The sequence below is a fragment of the Lissotriton helveticus genome, chromosome 2_1 (assembly GCF_964261635.1).
Source record: "Lissotriton helveticus chromosome 2_1, aLisHel1.1, whole genome shotgun sequence".
Taxonomy (NCBI): Eukaryota; Metazoa; Chordata; class Amphibia; order Caudata; family Salamandridae; genus Lissotriton; species Lissotriton helveticus.
The window spans coordinates 681,109,634-681,129,519 of NC_136059.1; positions in this window are offsets into that span (position 1 = coordinate 681,109,634).

Here is a 19,886-nt window from a genome sequence, read left to right on the forward strand (position 1 = left end):
ACCTTCCCTAGTGTCCTCGGGGACTGGAGTTGGAATAGAAAATTATACTTACCACTATCCAGCACCTCTAAGCGCTATGCGTTGTAATGGTATGCGTGGTAAAAACCGGGTTGTAAAGGTATACGTGGTAAAAGTATGCGTTGTAACGTCATACATCCGTCCTTGATGGTGAATGCCTTACTTTGATTGACATATATCATACATTTGTTCCTCACTGATTTTGTTCCAACTTAATATGTTAATTATTGAGCCTTTTTGGTTGAGACTATGGTGAATATGCAAGAATAACACTAAACATCAAACTTTTGTGATGATATGGACAGGAATGGGAGTTTGAGTTTTAACCTATGCTCTAGGGGGTATATCGATTTAATTAAGTTTTCATTTTATTATGATTTTAGCAAAAGGAATCTTTTTTTAGCTCAATAGTTTCAAAGTTTGTGGTATTATTTTATTTCAGAGAATACCCTGTATGACAGGTTATAGCATAGTAGTGTTCTAAATGAGCTCTTTGACCACCATTTTGGATATGGTGGATCTGGTGGAATGACAGTCTAGATGCTATTTCTCAATGAGTATTTCCGATCACTATGTTGAGTTTGGTTGTGCAACGATCTATATGTTGGAACTGAAGGCCTTTATTATTTAGTAGTTTGGACTGATTTATTATAGTTTGTAAGCTTGAGGGCGATTTACTTCCCTTTCAATTTGCCGCAGGTGATATTGTGAATCCATGATGGTAAGCTTGAGACAATGGGGGGGTTGTTTAAAATTATTTCAACAATATATTGTTTTTTTCAAAGTTGATCTTCACTTGCCTAGAGATGAGTACCTCATCATGGGTATAATGTGATTGTTGAACAGTGTAACCTTATTTCAGTGGGAAAACATGTTCTAGTATAATTGAGATGCAAGAAAGTGAGACTCTTTCCGGTAAACTGGTGAGGTTTTAGATGGGAATTAGTACTGCAGGTGCATGTGTCATGCAGTTTTACTTTGGATGTTAAGGACCTTTCAGATGGGGTGAAGGTGTATACGAGTGAATGACATGTTGAAATGAAAATATTTATTCCAGCACAGATTTTATTCTGATCTGGGTTTTGCCTTGGTTATGGACTATTCAATTTATGATCATTTGGAACTCAGATTGGGAATTTTTGATTAGGGTGAATTAATAGTCTTTGATTTGTGACATAATACATTGTTATTTGTTTGGCCTGCTTTCAATGTTCTTGGTTGTCACTGAGAATTATAGTATGTTGGACTGAAATCTATGGTGGGGCATAGTGGATGTGGTAGGAATAGTATTTGGATGGGACTACAGAGTTTCTTTCAGGTAATGAATTCTAGCAAATTAAACTGTGGTTGGAAGGATTTAGTAAGAGCACTTTTAAAGAATATAATCTCTAATTTAAAGGTTGTAGTCAGATAATTGACGATGATACCTAAAAGAATATTGGTAATGCATAAAAGGGATCTTTCCAATAGTGTGCATATTAGGAAGGAAGCTCCAATTCCATCTGTATTTGGTATAATCTTTTTTCAAGATAGATGGTATAATCATGGATCTTAATGCATAACAAATATGAGTTATGGAAGTGCATTTATCTCTCTCCTATATCTGATATTGATATTTTTATGAAACTCTATTTGATCTATACATCCTGTACTAATAGATAGATGTTGGCGAAATAGATTATTAGGATAATGTCAATGAATGATGAGTATTACATTACTAAAACTAAACATAATAGGTATTGTATAAAATGAAAACAGAAGTGTTAATTGATCAAGTAATTTTGTCATTACAACCTTGAAAAAAGTGGCAGCTTGTTAGCTGGCTGTTTCTGAACAATGTGGCTGTCTTACTGCTTGAAGCTGCTATAATTAAATGTATCTGTTTGATTTAATTTTGAAAATCAAATGTACTGTATTACTGCTTTTTCTTCTGCTCCAAATTTGTGAAATTGTCTTCTGTACTGTGCTGTATTGAACCATCTCTGAAAAAAATGTATATAAAAAAAAATTGTTTATTGTGCAGAATTTTTTTTAAATACATTTATTTTATTTGTAATACAAAGAAACTGCAATTTGATGGCAATTTGGAGGAGCCTCTGGCCACAGTTTATCTTTATGAAAATGAAAAAGTAAAAATTATATAAATATCCAAAATAATATATACTTTACTTTTCATTATTAAACATAATAACTAACTATACCCAAAATAACATAGCTACACATTGGAATTAATGTCAGAAATGTAAATCAAACCTTAAAACGTATATTTCAAGTAAATTCATTTACATATCAATAAATCGTTTACATAGTTTTGTAAATTGTAATAATGTCATGATTGTAAATAAAATGTTCCAGTTAATATATAGCTTTTTTTTTAAATAAACACTACCCATCAAGCGCCTCTAAAAAAAACACAAACCAAAAATACAAGTAAAATAAACAGTTATGGTATTTTAAATCCATCCACAACTAAAATAAAAAAGAACAATTCCAAAATTGTACATATTTTGTTTTAAAATGAATTATTATTTAATAATATTTCTCTTACACTACTAGCCCCCTCTGCCATTAAACCCAACAATACAAATAAAATTAAACACATCTTGTTACAAATAAAATAAAGTATAGAATAAAACATTTTAATAATGCTAAAGTACATAAATGTATTTAACTAATTTAAGTAAACAAGTAACATAATTAATGGATTAGTGAATTAATATTAATAATATATACATAAATGGAGTTAAGTAAATAATTGGAAAATTGGTAATCATGAGCTCAAATAAATACATAACAATGTAAAGAAATGCAAAACTTTACATACTAAACAACTAATCATAATTAAAGGGTACTTCTGTATATCTACTCAATACAACAAAACCCTAAAAAATTATTAAAAAATAACTAAATAATTATATATTCAAAATTAAAATTAATTAAACATAGAAAACAATCTCCATTTAAACATTAACATAATTAACATAATCTATGGATTAATCAGTTAATATGAATTGCTTTATATTTCTAAACTCTAAACACATAATAGGGGGTCATTATGATACCCGCCACCGCACGCCAGATAAGGATGGTGTGCGGTGTGCTGGTGGATGGAAAGCCCATTCACCATGAGTCCGACACAGGCAACCGTTATGATTGCCTATAGGACCCAGACAGCATACCCAGAATGGTGGCGGTGCCTAAGGATGCAGCATCCCCGCCAGCCTTTGAATAGCGGTTCAACCCCCATTCAGAGGCTCGCGGGGATGTACTTTTGAGCCCCGTTGCGGGACCCGCTTGTGCAAGGGCAATGTAATTGTGCAATTGGGGGGCACCTATGGATCCCCCCTACAGTTCCCTCCCACAGGTGGCTGGCATGGTACCTGCCACATAGTGCAGGGAAATGAACAACCTGCATTTTTAATATTGCGTATTTTAAACATTGTGGGCCGCCGCAATGTTAAAACTGCCTTTTGCGGCCGCCACAGTGACGGTTGCATTGTAATTTGATGTGCAGGGCCGCCACCATAGGGCCGGGCGGCCCAATTCCCGGGGCGATGGTCGGGAATTCCCTGGACGATGGCAGACGGACTTATGTCCGTCCGCAATGGTAATGAGCCCCATAGTTCCCTAACCTTAAAATACATTTTTGAAGATAATTTTAAAGGATAAATATAAAAATAATTAGCATTTAATTATGTTCATTCATTAACATATAAATCAATTAACATCAATGAATATATACTTTATTCAAGAATAACCAAATGAACCCCCTTTAAACCCAAACTTCCACAAAAAGATACATTCATGCTCCTGTTATAAACAGTTAACATAAAGTGAGACCAAAAATACTTTTTGTTCCAGGGAATATTGTACAGTATTTTCAATAGATCCTTTGTGTTGTCCATGTCAATCTTCGATTGGAGGACTATTATACACTTTGAGGATCCCAAACCTTATACTCACTCTCTGCTGATGACAAGACCTGCATGCACAACAATCAGAGATAATGAGAAGACAACTAGGGGAAGGGAGAGATAGAGAGACACACATGTGCCATGTGTCTGTCTCTTTGTATAGTCACACAGATAGACATGCTTAGCAGGTAATGAGGTCTTGATGATAAACGTACAAATATCAGGAAGGAAGAGATTTCACAGGAAGTATACAAACAAACAAATAAACAGAACTTTTTTTTGCCTATTGAACTCCTTGGTAGGCTGCACTGTTAGGAAACCCATGCTGGGCAGAATACAGATGTTAGGGCCACATATACGACTGTCAGGTTTTGTGACTCACAAATTGTGATTTTTTGCCAATTTGCAAGTCGCAAAACATGTCTCAGACTCTGTTTGGGAATACCAAATGGTTCACAAGGGACCTGCCTCATTAATATTTATATGGCAGGTTGCCATTTGCGACCCATTTGTAATAGCCGGCACTCACAGGAATGGTGGCCTGTTGGGTTCAGCAGGCCACTATTGTGTGTGACTGCCTTTTAAGTAATGCAAAACCAACAGTTGATGTACGGAATGCAGAACATTGTCATACATTCACCCCAGTACCAAGATCTGGGCCTAAACCCATTGTTTTTTTCACTCCACACCACCCCAGTTCAGACATGGCCATCTGCATTCTGTCCATCAATTGTTGTTTTTGCATTTGCCTTTTAAGTAAAGCAATTTTTTTAAATGCTGCCCAGGATGCATTTAAAAAATAAAAACAAAAATACAAAGTTTTCTTATAATTCTTTTACCACTGCCTATCTTTCTTCAAATTATTTTACTGATAACTGGAGAATGAGACTAAAACTGAGATATAGAGAAGTCTGTGAATTAGCTGACACCAGTGTCTAGACACCTCTCTGCTAAGTAGTACTTCTGGTGCTGACCAACAAAAAGTGAACAAGATGCTACCTAAGAACCTGACACCTGCCATTCAAGTGGCAAGTGAGGAGAAGAGGTCTGTTGCCCCCAATGGCATTACGTCTTTTAACTTTTCCCACAAAGGTGCACATTGTGTGTAACTGCTGCACCTTGTTCTCAGTACAAAGAAGTTGGGATGACGCTGAATCAAAAACAGTACCACCACAACCAAAAGCAAAGCATATGTCTCTTTGTGCTGCAAGGACTACATTCATGGCTGCGATCAAGGAGTCCAAAATCGAAGTTTTCGAACAAATTGGTTCTTTCTAGTAACCTTAACAGGAAGAAGAGTTTTCTACAGCTGAGCTGCATGTGTAAGCAAAACAGGAAGTTCAGCTTGTTACACAGCAAGAAGTTGAGACTGCTCTTACATCAGACACATCATCTTCCCCATCACCACTGAAGAAAAGAAAGCCCATTCCCTCATCTCCTAATAATCCCCTTCAGGTGAAGGTCACATGAAGTGGACCCCTGTTTCCAGCGATGGAAGGTCATAGCTAAAGAAACATTGCTGAAAAGGCCTAGTTGTCAGTGGTGAGGATGAACTAGTGATTATTATGTCAGGAGTTGCACTACGAAAGAGCAAATTATCTATATCTGCCGTGACTCTGTACCACCACCACCTGCTTCCATCTTCACAGAGTGCCAAAACCAGAACCAACAACAACCATCACCATAGTCCCAGCCACCACTAAGCAAAAGGAAAACTGACCTGTCTTCAACACCCATAATTCTAACTTTGGCACTGCAAAGAAGCTCTCCTTCCAGGTTTGGGATACCTTTACAATTGTGTCAAATGTGTAGTACATTGCAGTATGCACTGTCTGCCGCAAAGCAATATATCATTAGAGGCTAGGAGGATAACTTATCACTACGGGGCAATTGGCACATATAAAAACAAGCATCCAGTCAAATGGCAACAGCACTCAAAAAAGATTGATATCCATGAGACAGAAGAATCCAAACTGATAGAAGGAGGCGATAATGCAGAAAACCTTGTTGGAAGAACGAGTAGCCCTATAGCATATAGTGTGAATTCAGCACCATTAGTGACCTTTGGTTGGTACAAGGAAGTGGAAGATATTATCACGGTCACCTAAAAGCTACATAAGTCTCTGGCAGAGAAATCATATTCAGTTCCACCACAAAAAAAAAACAAAGCATAATCACATCTAGGTTCAGCAAGGAAGTTCTGTACCGCTGAACTCATACTTTGGTCCCATTATGTAATTGCAAACTAGCTAGTATGTAGGTGTATGACCTCTTCTCCTTATCTTTGTAGAAGGAGACGAGTTTCTGGACATTTGTGAAAGCCCTGTGTCCAAAATGAAACTTTTCAAGCTGGAACAATGTTTCAAGTACCACTGTGCCACTGCTACACCATGAAGTGCTGGGATCAGTGGCTAAAGCAATGAAGCAGAGTGTTGTGCATCGCATCCGTCTCTCTACTGACCCGTGAATCAGCTGTCAAGCTACAGACTACATATGCATTGCTGCACAATGGGGCTACTGGTTCATCATGTTTTGATGCTTTTAAAGCCATCTTCCAGCATTTAAAAGTTACAATGCTCTACGTAGCAAAAGCACATAGAGCTGCCAACATCCTGTAAGAATTCAGTACCAAAGTCTACAAATGGCTTCAAGCCAGGGATATCAAGATTAGATTAATTGCCACTAAATTTGGCTGTAAAAATCGCTATGCGCCACCTAGCTGTCACAAGCCCTAATACCAGGAACCTCCTGCTTATTTTGCGTTTAGGGTCTCAGGGAATTAAACCAAGGAGACAAGTATGCACCTCTAGGGACATTTTCCACCCAGTTATTCGCCTGAGGTCCTCTAGGACCGCCGTCCAGTATACCTGATTCGCCTGACATGTCCAGACCATATGAGGAAACTCCGCCTGTGCATGATGACATCTGGGGCACCTTGGATCTCTCGATCCGTCTATAGCATGTAGCCGCTTGGGTGAGAGGTAGGTCATGTGAACTGTGGACTTGCCAACTGCCACTTCTCTTCTACTTTGAGAGGTCCACATTTTTTATCTTCCCTGAGCGTCCTGTATAGGTGGGTGACAAGTTTCCACCCTCCTGCCATAGCAATTATCGTGACCAGGGTATGTGTGTGCCAAGGGGCGTCGGGAACGTAGGCCATAGTTGCCGTGCCGTTGCCGCTATTTTGGCGTAGTGCAAAAATTGCCCCGAACCCAATCCAAAAGAATTTACTGCTTCCTGATATGTTATAAAACTTTGTTCTGGGTAAAGGTCTGACAACATGAGACAACCTTCCGCCTTCCACTTATCAGTGGACATGACCCACTGTATGAGTGCGAAGGGTGGCATAAGCCAGAAGTCTGCCTCTGGGGCAAATGTCCGTGCCTGAACAAGTCTCCTGATCACCATTTTCCATATGGCAGCGAGTAATCTGCCCAGTAGGGGACACTGCTCCTGCCACCCTCTCGTCTGTCAGAGGAGCGCGCCCAACTGTCGATCTCCATATGTATCCACTAGTAGTGATTATTTGCTGGATGTATGGCGGAACCTCAACCCTGGCTGTCGAGGGTACTCGTGTCACACAATAGCAGCTAACACACACAGCAGACTGGACTGTTTCTTTATACCTAAGGTGGCAGCCAATAGGATAGTAGAGACGCAATACCTGGCCTGCTTTCTTCCCGATCACTTGCCCCTGCTGATAGCATACACTCTGGGCCGACCAAGATCCAAAATACCTCTATGGAGACTTAACACTGAGGCTTTAACGGACCCAGTTTACAAGAAGACTATAGCGACAGGTTTGGAGGGCTATTTTGAAGTGAATTGGAACACGGCCAGCTCGAGGGTGCTTGAATGGGATGCAATGAAGGTGGTGATGAGGGGGGTGTGTATGCCCACTGAGGTGGGGGTGAGGAGAGAGCTAGAGCGGAATTTACAATGTCAAGAGGAACGCTTAGTGGTCCTAGAAATGGAGCTTCCCACAGACCCGGAGGGGCCGGCCAAATGGGCGGCACGACGGCGGAAGATAGGGGACATTTGGGAGTCACTGGGCAAATATAATAGAACCACCAGTAGACGCTGATGGTACACAGAGGGATAAGGCCGGACGCCTATTGGCACGCTTGATCAGCATGGAGACACAGCCTCTCACGATACTGGCCCTTAAAACAGATCAGGGTCGAATGGTGTACACACCACACAATTTTAATAGGGCATTTACAGTACACCTACAGATAATATATTCTGAGGCCGAGCCCCATTCCACCCCCCAGGCTATGGAAGCCTATCTTGCCGAGGTGGACCTGCCTTGCCTCTAACCAGAGAGTCAGGAGTCCCTTGGGGCTCCTATTCTGGGGGAGGAGGTGAGGGCGGCGATCACTCACCTGAAAACAGCTAACTCCCCCGGCATGGATGGCCTGGTGGCATAGCTATACAAAGAGTATGGGAGATTCCTGGTCCCTAAGATCCTGGAAATTGTTCTGGAAGCCGGTGAGACCGGCATACTGCCAAATTCCATGCGAGAAGCATTGATCATGATGATCCCCAAGCCGGGGAGGGACCCCCTGCTCCCCAACTCCTACAGGCCAATTTCTATGCTAAACGTAGATCTTAATATCATTAGTCAGGTACTGGCAACTAGATTACTTCCGTATCTCAGGCAGCTGATGCATGATGACCAGTCAGGTTTTATACCAGGGAGGAATGCTCTGCGGAACATCGGCCGTCTTGCCCACGTTATGCAATCACTGGGGGGCAGGTCCCAACGGAGTACCATGGCATTCTTTGATATCGAACAAGCGTTTGACTCAAGTAGATGGGAATATCTATGACAGGTACTTCTAAAAATGGGGATAGGTGAATGGTTCTTGAATTGAGTGAGACTCCTCTATGCTCAGACGGTGGCAAGGGACCTCACGGGTCGATATGGCTCAGATGCAATGCCAATAGCGAGAGGGACACGACAGGGCTGTTTGCTCTCCCCCTTGCTGTTCGCCCTGGCAATGGAACCATTAGCGTGTCATCTCCGTAGGGTTCTCCAGGGGCAGGGCATCCAAGTCGGCGTTACAGAACATATTGCATCATTGTATGCTGATGATGCGCTGGTGTACTTGCAGGAGCTGACCCAATCGCTTCCGATATTGATGGCGGCTCTAGATCAGTTTGCCAAGGCCTCTGGACTCTTCGTTAATAATACAAAATCACAATTGTATATGATTGGGTCAGAGACTGAGAGGGGCGGAGTCCAACTCCCAGAGATGGACCTCCCGTGGGTGCCAGATACGCTGTGCTATCTTGGCATGGGGGTTAATGATCCCGGAGATAGAGGGAAGCTCCCCAAATTCCACGCATGCATCGTCAGAGGAGGGTCGTCACACGGGGAATGAGTCCCACAGACAAGAGGGGAGACAAGAGGATACCCTTGACTGATCTTATGATGGATGGACCTCTAGGTGGTTGGGCCCGGTAGGGGGAGGGCTTGGGAAGGGGGGTTGTTTAGTTGCAAGTTATAACTTACTATATGTGGAAAAGTTCTAACAACTGTCGGTTAGGAAAATTTGTTCAAGGGGCAGATTAGATCAAAACTTCTCCTTGAATGGAAACTGCAATGTCCACTGTTAATGGTTGTCTATGAGATATAACTGTATAAGCACATGGATTGTACCTTGAAACCATAATAAAGAAATGTAAAGAAAATCAAAAAACAAAAATTTTCAAAGCCAAAGCAAATTAAGGATATTTCAGAGTGCTCTGTTTAGCTCATTGTATCAACCTCATTGTGCAGGCCTTTCCAAAGAGGGAAGAAATGGCCCACACTGTACTGGTCACCTGTGGGAGGAATTGCACACATTTTATCCATCTCTTTAAAGCCCTCAAGTGCTTGAGGCTGAGTCAATGTGCTTACAAAGTACCTATAAATACTCTCATATAGGAGGCTTCGACCCATTGGAAGTATATCTTCTATTTTCTATGTGCTGCAACACCTGCCATAGTAGTCTACAAATGATTATGTGGTAAATAGAGAAAGTGGCTGCTATTGCCAAAAATATGTCAAGGGATATTGAAAATGGGACTTGAGATAAGGTTGTGTGAAACTTGTGTGATTTGCAGTAGCTTAATTATGCTAAAATGCAACAAAGTGCATCTCTCACTCAATAAGTTACCCCAACAGTCTGATCAGGTAAAAATTAAAATTGAAAATGTTAATTCTAGTTTTGCGGTTGCTCGGTTCAAAACCCTGCCACTCATATTCAGATTTGTAGTTTTGCACTAAAAAAGTAACCCGATAGGTCTCCCTGGATAAAAAAGAAAATCTATCTGAAATACCTTTTGCATTCAAAAATTACCTAAGCAGAAAATCTTGCATTAAAACTGAACTTACAACATGTGACATAATAGCGTAATCTTGAAATTGTTGCACAAATTTTGATATGAAAAATTGCCACAATAACACCAGTTACTCTGGCATAATTAATATTTTGAGGCCTAATTTATTAGAGAACATTGTCAAAATTCTCACACCATTCCATATTTTGATGTGGGAAGTCAGCAAGGAAGATTGAGCCATGAGCCAAGCAATCCATTGGTTGCACATGCTACAGGCCAATTGTGGAGGATGGAAGAAACATTTATCAGTGAAAAAGCAACTGATATGGCCAACAAGGTAATCCTTTCTTTGGAATCAAATGAAAGGGGGCAACAAAAGGTATATACTTCTGTACTGAAACCAGGGTACAAACATGAGCAATCGATTTTCATTCCTTTTTCAGTATCTGGTTGTGTCTATTTACAAGAATTGCATCTTTATGAAAACATTTGAACTGGAAGATGCAATGCAAATTTTATTTGGGTGTTCCATTGAGATTTGGGCCGTAGTCCTACAGGTAAAATAAATTAGGAATACCAACATTTTCAAACAACTGCAATACCCGCAAAACATGCAGGCACGTTAACATTAACCCTGGGCGTAGTAGGCGAAGTGGGGCTACGCGAAGCTACGCGAAGTGGACCAGAAACTACGTCCACCTACGCACTTCGCGTAGCCCCACTATGCGCCACCCGCCTCCCTCCCGCCCTCGCTAAATACCACCCGCCTCCCTCCCGCCCTCCCTAAATACTGAAATAATTATTTTAAAAACAATAAAACACCACTTACCTTGTCGGCTGCCTCTCCGGGGCTCCCTCTGGTAACCGCGCTGCCATCATGGATAGTAATGCGCATGCGCGGCCGCATGCGCATTTCTCGTGAGAAATGCGCATGCGTGGGCGGCCGCGCATGCGCATTACTATCCATGATGGCGGCGCGGTTACCAGAGGGAGCCCCGGAGACGCAGCCGACAAGGTAAGTGGTGTTTTATTGTTTTTAAAATAATTATTTCAGTATTTAGGGAGGGCGGAGGGAGGCGGGTGGCGGGCAACTTCACTACGCCCACGGAGTGGGCGTAGTGTTGCCTGCTACGCCTACTTCACAAATGGCGAAGTAGGCAACACAATGCTCACTCCGTGGGCGTAGCGAAGTGCTACGTCCAGGCTTAGTTAACATATGCAAAATGCAGACTGTGCTAGATCCCAGTAACAGTGCAGGTGGTACATTCACCGAAAGTTGTGCTATGGCATGGTATGTAACAAATTGGTCAGCGGATATGTGAATAGGTAGTATGAGACAGCAACTTTGAGGCTACAGAAGAACTGAGGTGCTGTCTTCATCAACTTCTAGAGAGCTCACTTGTGGCTCCATTACCATTTTCTAATGGCAGAGCCAGCTCCCTTCACAATCAATATTGCAGTTCACAACTCCAGTTACAAGACAATAACCAGCAATATCATCAGAACCATTCACAGTGCTAGAATGATTTTTGACAGTTCTATGTCTTAATCAATGGCACAGATGAAAGGAAATGTTAACCACCACAATGTAGAAGATGTTACTGGAGTGTTCAAATAACCAAACAAGAGTTGTAGTAGATCAGGCTTGGGAAAATAGAACAATGCCCAGAACTCAGTAGGCTGGCTTAAAAGTTCTAGCATGTCCTGTAGCCAATAATCCTATAAACGGGTTCTCAGTGGAGCTACATGTCCTGTAGCCAAGAATCCTCTAAGCAGCTATTCAGTGCAGCTGAGACATTTATCACAGTTTAAAGGACCAGTCTCTGTCCTACAAATGTGGGGTTAGTTATAATTTTAAAAAATATTAGGGGTTTAGTTTCCAGAGGATCTCAGGCTCCGGAAGACACAATGGTGGATGAAGATGACATCTCGAAAATCTCAAGTGTGGCAAGAAACTCTGTCCCCCCCAAGCGAGGTCTGGAATATGAAGGAAGATGAATTCTTCATACCAGGCTAAATTAACACATATCAATATGTGCTGTAAAAAATAGTTTGTATTACATAGTGTGCCATGTTGGACTAGTGATAAATAAAGACAACTAATTCAACATTAGGGTCAACCACAGAACAGACTTTGCAGTAAACAATAGCCTGTAAATCTGCAACAGATTTAAAAAAAGAATAAGGTGCCTGACATGTTTAAGCTTTCCTTCCCATGCTTATCTGTCTATGACGATGAAAGGACAGCACTGCTTATGTGTGCAGCTTACATGGAAAAGGAGAAGCATAATAAGGTACATTTCGAAACAGGTGACTTTCGGATTATTATTATTGTGTGTCAAATAAGTTATGTCACATATTGGCTAAAAGTGGAATTTCTAATGTTTGGAGGATCATTCTTGGTGCACAGCTGCATAGTTCCAGATGCTTCTGAGTGTGTCCTTTAGTAAATGATACTTACACCATCTTATGTTTAGGCAGGCTTTCATAATGTAAGTCCCACAGAGAATCCAGTTGCTGAAGTAACCTCCTTTTGCATGTACATATAATTGGACAAATAATATAGGATACTTGATTAAGTAAATGTCTCCATGCTATGTTGCTTTATGCTGACCTCTGTCTTGAATTTTCCATTTCTTTAATTTTGCAAAGTCCTGGTTTGCCGGCTTCCACCAGAAAAAAGAAACCTTGGGAAAGATTTCTCAAGACTTTGTAGTGCCACAAAGTGAAGCGAGTGACGCAAAGCTGTGCAAAGCCTTGAAAACTTGTTTGGTAATCAGCCAAAAACTAGGCACTGTAAAGTTTCCCATAATGTTCCGTAAATAGTGCATTACGCTTCTTTGTTTTACTTTGCATTAAGGACGCATTATAGGCATTGTACTTGGGAGTAACAATGCTAGAACCCTTCACCCCCGGATGACTCCTGGTGGTGGACAACAGCACTAGGGGCAGACCCACCGACCACGCACGCAACCTGGGAATCATCCTCGACTCAACGCTCTCAATGACCAAACAAGTCAACGCCGTCTCCTCCTCCTGCTTCAACACCCTATGCAAGCTCCGCAAGATCTACAGATGGATCCCGACAGATACAAGAAAGATAGTCACCCAGGCCCTCGTCAGCAGCAGACTCGACTACGGAAACTCCCTCTATGCGGGAGCCCCAACCAAGCTCATCAAATGACTACAACGCATCCAAAATTCCTCGGCACGACTGATCCTCGACGTACCACACCATGGCCACATTGCCCCTACCTAAGAAACCTGCACTGGCTCCCCATCAACAAGAGGATATCATTCAAGCTACTCACCCACGCACACAAGGCAGTCCACAAGACCGGCCCAGCCTACCTCAACAGACGGCTCTCCTTCTACATCCCAAACCGCCAGCTACGCTCTGCCGACCTCTCACTCGCCACCGTCCCGTGCATTCGAATAACAACCACCGGTGGGAGATCCTTCTCCCACCTCGCCGCCACGATATGGAGCACCCTCCCACTGAGCCTACGACAGACCCAAGACCTGCTGACCTTCAGTAGGATACTCAAGACCTGGCTGTTCGATCAGTAGCGGCCCCCCCCCCAGCGCCTTAAGACCCTCGCGGGTATGTAGTGCGCTTTACAAATGATTGATTGACTGATTGAACCCTTGGATTTTCCTGCAAAGCCACATCTATAAAAACATTGTAAGACCTGGATGTGTGTCAAAAATACGTCGCCTTTGAGACAGGCATTAAGTAGTAGAAATGTATTTATTTCTCTTTACATTTCACTCATTGCATGTGTGTTGCACTATACAGCAAGCATCCAAAGTTTTCAATGTTTACAAATGTGTCTGCATAGAATTTAATACAGTAAGGGTTACCTTCCAGTACAAAACCTAAGCTAAACTCCACACACACCTTTGCACTATAGAACAAAGGTATGTGCATGCTACTAGGCAGTCTGTTAGTGGACTAGCGCAGGGAAAAAGAGCAGTAGCAGGCCATATTTTGTAAATATAGCTGTGGTGTTGTCTCCATCCAGTGGAATGCAACAACTTGGATTGCTGTGCTGCATTTTGCTAGTTTTAATCAATCTACCCTCTTGCTTGTCATTGACATGGTCTTTATTTGAGCCTGTTAGGGCTGCTGCAGTTAGTCGCATTGGCAATACCCTTTCATCAACAGCTGATCACAGATATTGGGGGAAGAGGACCTTCCTGCTCCGTTGACAAGGAAGGGTAGGTTTGGGTTTGTCAGTGGCCTAATGGGGAGAGAGATGTGAACAGTTCTCCTTAGTGGTGACTGCAGAGGAGAGGACAGCGCCTGGTTGTTGCTGACGGAAGGGGGCACAAGTGAGAACTGATAAAGAGGAATGCATGGGTTAGGCATAGCCAGTTTTTCAATACTAGTTGCAGAAGGGTGGATTCTTGCATTATAGGAGCCTGAAAATGGAGCTCATGTAGAGAGACAGGACAATGGATGTTTTTGTTTCAAAGTAAAATGTGCAAATGCAAACATTTAAAAATTGAAATAGTCCACAACTCAGCAATACAAAAATTATATAAATTAGCGGAGTGGAAAAAAAGGATCAGGAAAACATTGAATAAGTGAAAGAGAAGAAGGGACGGGGGAGAAAACCAAACAAGAGGGTATGGCATAGGTTGCTATCACTATAAAAAAAAAAGAGAAAGAGACAGGAGGAAATGAGGTGAGGTAAAAGAAGGGAATCACAAGCAGGTGTGAAGATTAGGGGAACGAAAATAGAAAAAAGTGGGAGTTAAGAATAATACAAAAAAGAAACTATAGGTGGCCATGCTGTATAAGGGGAAGGTTAGAATGTGGTTAAATTGAAGAATAAATGAACATGACTAGCCAACACCGGACACTTCTTTCTCTAAAGTGGAAGTGGCATATGTGCCGTCGCTCCCCCGTGCTTTGGCTGTCTTCGAATGTTCTGAAAAGAGAAGGAGATAGAAGACACTGATTAGTAGAAACCCATGTAAAAATTAACAAATCACTGCTTCAGAATCTCAACCTGCTCCATTATATTAATAAGAGTTCCATGTTCTACAAATACCTACAAATGATATCCCTCATCCCCTGTAGTGTGGTTTATGGGCCTCTTTTTGCATGCATGTTAAGTTAGCATGGCTTATTAGAAGTTTAAACACCATTTTACCTTTTGCTGCTTTTTGCACACGACACTGCTTAGCTTTTTTTGCAAAGTTAGCTTTCACGAAGGTCTATACATGAGAAAAGGTTTGTTTTTTGACATCTCTAGACATACATCGTGCCCCCAGTCTGAACAGTGAGTGCTGAGCCGTAAAGGTTATCGTAACAGGTGAGCCTGCTTATCGGCGCGTCCGTGTAACATATTCTAGACACAACATTTTGGCAGCTGCGAGCCGAGCAAGATTCTGGCGCCTTTATCATAGTACACTTGCCATAATTTCACACACTTTGAGGATTCCAGGGATGCAGAGAGACTAGCCGATCCAGATGTAATTTACACTTACTGAGCAGACAGGTCTCCAAAACCAGCTCAAGAGACCTTCTATAGCTTATAATTCATAGTTCCTATATAGGGAGGGTGTTTAAACTAGGCACTGTATCACCTGTTTGCACTATCATTGTAATATGATTCCTCCTTTTGTATTTTATGGAGTTGTACCATGCTGACCATATTATTTTTAATCATATGTCTGCTTATGTTGACTAAAATACTGCGCATGAGATCACGTCGTTAAATAAATATTTTAACCTTACCGTGTCTCTTTTTTACTCCTGTTGTGGACTGGTATGAGAGTATAACAAAAGAGTGTTCTCATTTCCCATCATTCCTGAGATGGTCCTAAGTCTCATGCGCTAGGTTGTCTAATCATTAGTTACTTTGCTATAGGACGAAGAGCTAATGTGACACTGATGCTAGCTGGTTGGGGTTTTTTAGGTACTGAGGTGAGTTTCTGGTACACCACAATTCACTAATGTCCTTGGTCTCTGTGGACAGTTCTGTGTATAAGCAGAAATCCTTGCAACACCCCTATTTTCTTACATTTTCTATTAACACCTCACAAATTTTATCTGCAAATTCTCAAAACTTGCACCTCATAAAGATTGAAGGAATCTTGAAGGAGCCCAACCATGGCTAGTATGTTGCTTTTTTCCTACTCACTTCTTGCCCATTAACCTAAGAGTACAAAAGAAGGGTGGTAGCCCAGCAGCCGCTACTATAATTAGTTCACAATAACTCACTCCAAACCGCATCTTCGAGCAACGACTAACAAATGAAGTACTTTTAAAACATTGATTTTACTTTTCGGTCTGTCCCCTTGTCTGAATACAATAAGTAATGAAGAGCCAGGCTTCTCAATCTAATTCTGTACGAAAAGCAGACCAAAATCTTAAGGAAATGATATGGTGTACAAAGAGTTGTGTTAACTCCTTTAAATTGGGTAACATTGGTAATGAGATGAAACATCCTTTTTGGTTAAACAGTCCATGAAACCCAAAATTACAGTACAATGTTGACTTTTGGCAACTTTTGTTGGGTCATACAACAATAAAATACATTGAAACGGCATGCAAGGTTTTGGGTCAAAGAGTCTCAGATCTGCATGTTTGATAGGGGAACTTTATCTGTGCCCAAATGGAACACACTTGACCATATTGTTTCATATAAATAAAGTTGATCACCAAAAATATCTCTTCACTGCTTCTATTGTTTTAGCTACTCCAATATGTCCCGCCTTATTCTGATTGGAATACAGGTCTGGCGGACATGCAGCGACAACTCCACGGCAGTGCATTTCAATGGCTCATATCTAGGCCTTAACAAGGCACCACAATGGGAACCCCACAGCACGTTTCTGCATAGCATGGACTGTACAGGAACTGGGGGTGCATGCAGACAGGGGTGCAGAGCATGTGCCCCCCTGCATACACCAACGGCCCTGATGCAACAGGGGCACCTGGAGACTTTTAATGGCAGTCTCACCGCCATAAAAACTGTGGTTTTGGGGAAACTCGTAAAATGCTTGGACCGATGCAAGACCCCCAGGGATTGTTGATCCCCTCATAGTAGCAAAGGTCCCATGGCAGTCCAACCTCCCAACTCAGAATTCAGCGGTCGGACCGCCGGTGCAGCAGTAGCTGCTCCGCCTCCGTGAGTTTGTTGGACCATCGGATCGCTAAACTCATACTTAGCCCCTTAGTCAAAAGTAGCTGGCTACAACATGCTAGTAACTCTATTGTATACCCAGATAATAGTGTCCTAAACAGAGATTAAACCATTAAGATGGATCTGAAATAGTTAGCATTCAGCACTCCAAGTTGGCTTAAGTATCAGTCAAATTGTTTTCTTAAATTAGGCCATGGTCCATCATTTCTGACTCTGAGGTTGCTCTAAAATTTATCTATGTATGACTGACCTACTAACTATTTTTGGTAGGTGCATACTACACACAGAAGTGGGCTCTTGGAGATGTGAGGGCATGGAGTAAAGTCTGGTAAGAAGGGGGCAGGCTAGCTGAATATAGTGGTTGGATATTGTTTTTTACTGCCCTTTCAACATAAACAAAATCAATATGGAGCCAAAGCTTTCTTGTTGCCAGCTAATCTACGCCCAATGGACTGCAAACATTGCAAGTTCTCTTTGACTTTGGCCAGCTCTCAAGTGTCAGCAAATATTGTGTCAATGAAGAGGACCTTTACAATGCAGTTGGTAAAATTATTTCCACTTTTCTGATTTAAATATGAAGTCAATATTGAATATGTTAAACAAAATGGTAAACCTGCTTGTGTTGTTATGTATTCTTCAAGCAAACAGATCTTCTTCTTACCACAATTTAATGAATTTCATGGCCCCACCATTGAAACTCAATATCTGAAATGTTAATATAGCCAGGAAGTTTAAAATGAAGGGGCCGATTCACAGAACTAATCTGAGATAAAATCCTAAACTTGCTACTTTTGGTATTCACAGAAGGCATTTAGTAGTAGTAAAGTTAGGACTCCTAACTTTCCTACTACTAAACTGAGATAAAATCCTAAACTTACTACTTTTGGTATTTACAGAAGGCATTTAGAAGTAAGAAAGTTAGGAGTCCACCGCTCCCCACGTTGCTCCCTCATGTGCATCATCAGCATCTACTATGTCCACCAGGAGTGCCCCACAGTTGGAATCCCAGGACAACTCTGCAACTTTGGGAGACAGCCTCAGCACTGCGCTGGTGGCAATTGACTGTACCAGGACTTTCTTAGAAACCTAAATAGATAATGTAGCCACAGGCCTCATGCTACTTCATGCAGGTCATCAAAAACTCGCTGATAGGGTCATCTCAGTGGAGGAGTCACTAACAGAGCTGCAAACGAAGTGTCAGCACATTGAATCCTCCATGCAGCCACTGCTGGAATGTGTGGCCCTGGAGAGGAGGGCTGAGGATGTGGAGGGGAGATCCAGAAGGAATAATATCTGCATCGTTGTTCTCCCGGAGAAGACTGAGTAACAGGATGCGGTGCGCTACATGGAAAAATGGTTGCGGGACCTGTCCCCCCAACATGTTTTTACAGTATTTCTCTCTCAAAAGAGCTTACCGTGCCCCCACGCAGGGAACCCCACCTGGTTCGGGCATCCACCCAATGGTGCTCAAGGTGCTACATTTCAATGATAAAGGCCTCCATTCTGGGGAAAATCAGAAAACTAGCCGAGATCAAGGTGGACAATACACATGTCATGTTATTGCCTGTCTACACTATCACTGTGCAAGGACAATGCAGCTTCTTTTTAGTGGTGAAGCAATGCCTTGGATTTGAAATTTTCGCTCCTCTTCCAGCCATGCCTTCAGGTGATTGCAGATGGAACTACACACTTCTTCAATTCTCCCACTGCTCACACAAATGGGATGCAGGCAGGTGGCCACCGCCATCGCCGCAACCATAAATCACGACAGTCCTTGACTTCTGGAGCCACACCTGACTTGGAGCAAATCATCACAGAATGCCATAGGGCACTGCAGCATGCAGCGGCTCTCATGGAGGCAACTCAACCCTCGAGCCCTGGCAAAGGCTCGCACCCCTCTTGACGACTTGGTTATCTACATGAGGGAGGTAACCTCCATTCCTGATGGGAACTCTTGCACAGTCCAACATTTTGCTAACCTCTCGGGCATGAAAGTTAATTGGGCTAAATCATGCCTCTTCCCATTCCCCCCAACCACACCTAATCTGGGCATCAGCCTGTTTGCAAACCCCCTTGCAAGGCAGCCACACATATTCAGATACTTGGGGATTCAAGTCTGCACTCCCTTACAGCCATGTTTGATGGAAACCTGACACACGCTGTCACTTCAGTGTGTGCTCAGATGTCCTTTTGGATGGAAGCTGCCTCCTTCGGTGGTTGTCAATCTGCCCCTGTACATTTGAGCCTCCTTTATCCGCTCCTTTGAAAGTGTGATTGAGAATTTGATATGGAACACCTCAACAAATCGGGTGGTGCTCACCAAGCTCTATCAGCAAACACACCGTGGTGGTAGTACCAGTGCCTACCTTTGTGCAATATTATTTGACATCCCGGCACAAGAGGGTGGCGTGATCGCTGGCCAGTTACTATTTAACTGACACCCCTATTCTAAAGCCGGCCTGGAGCT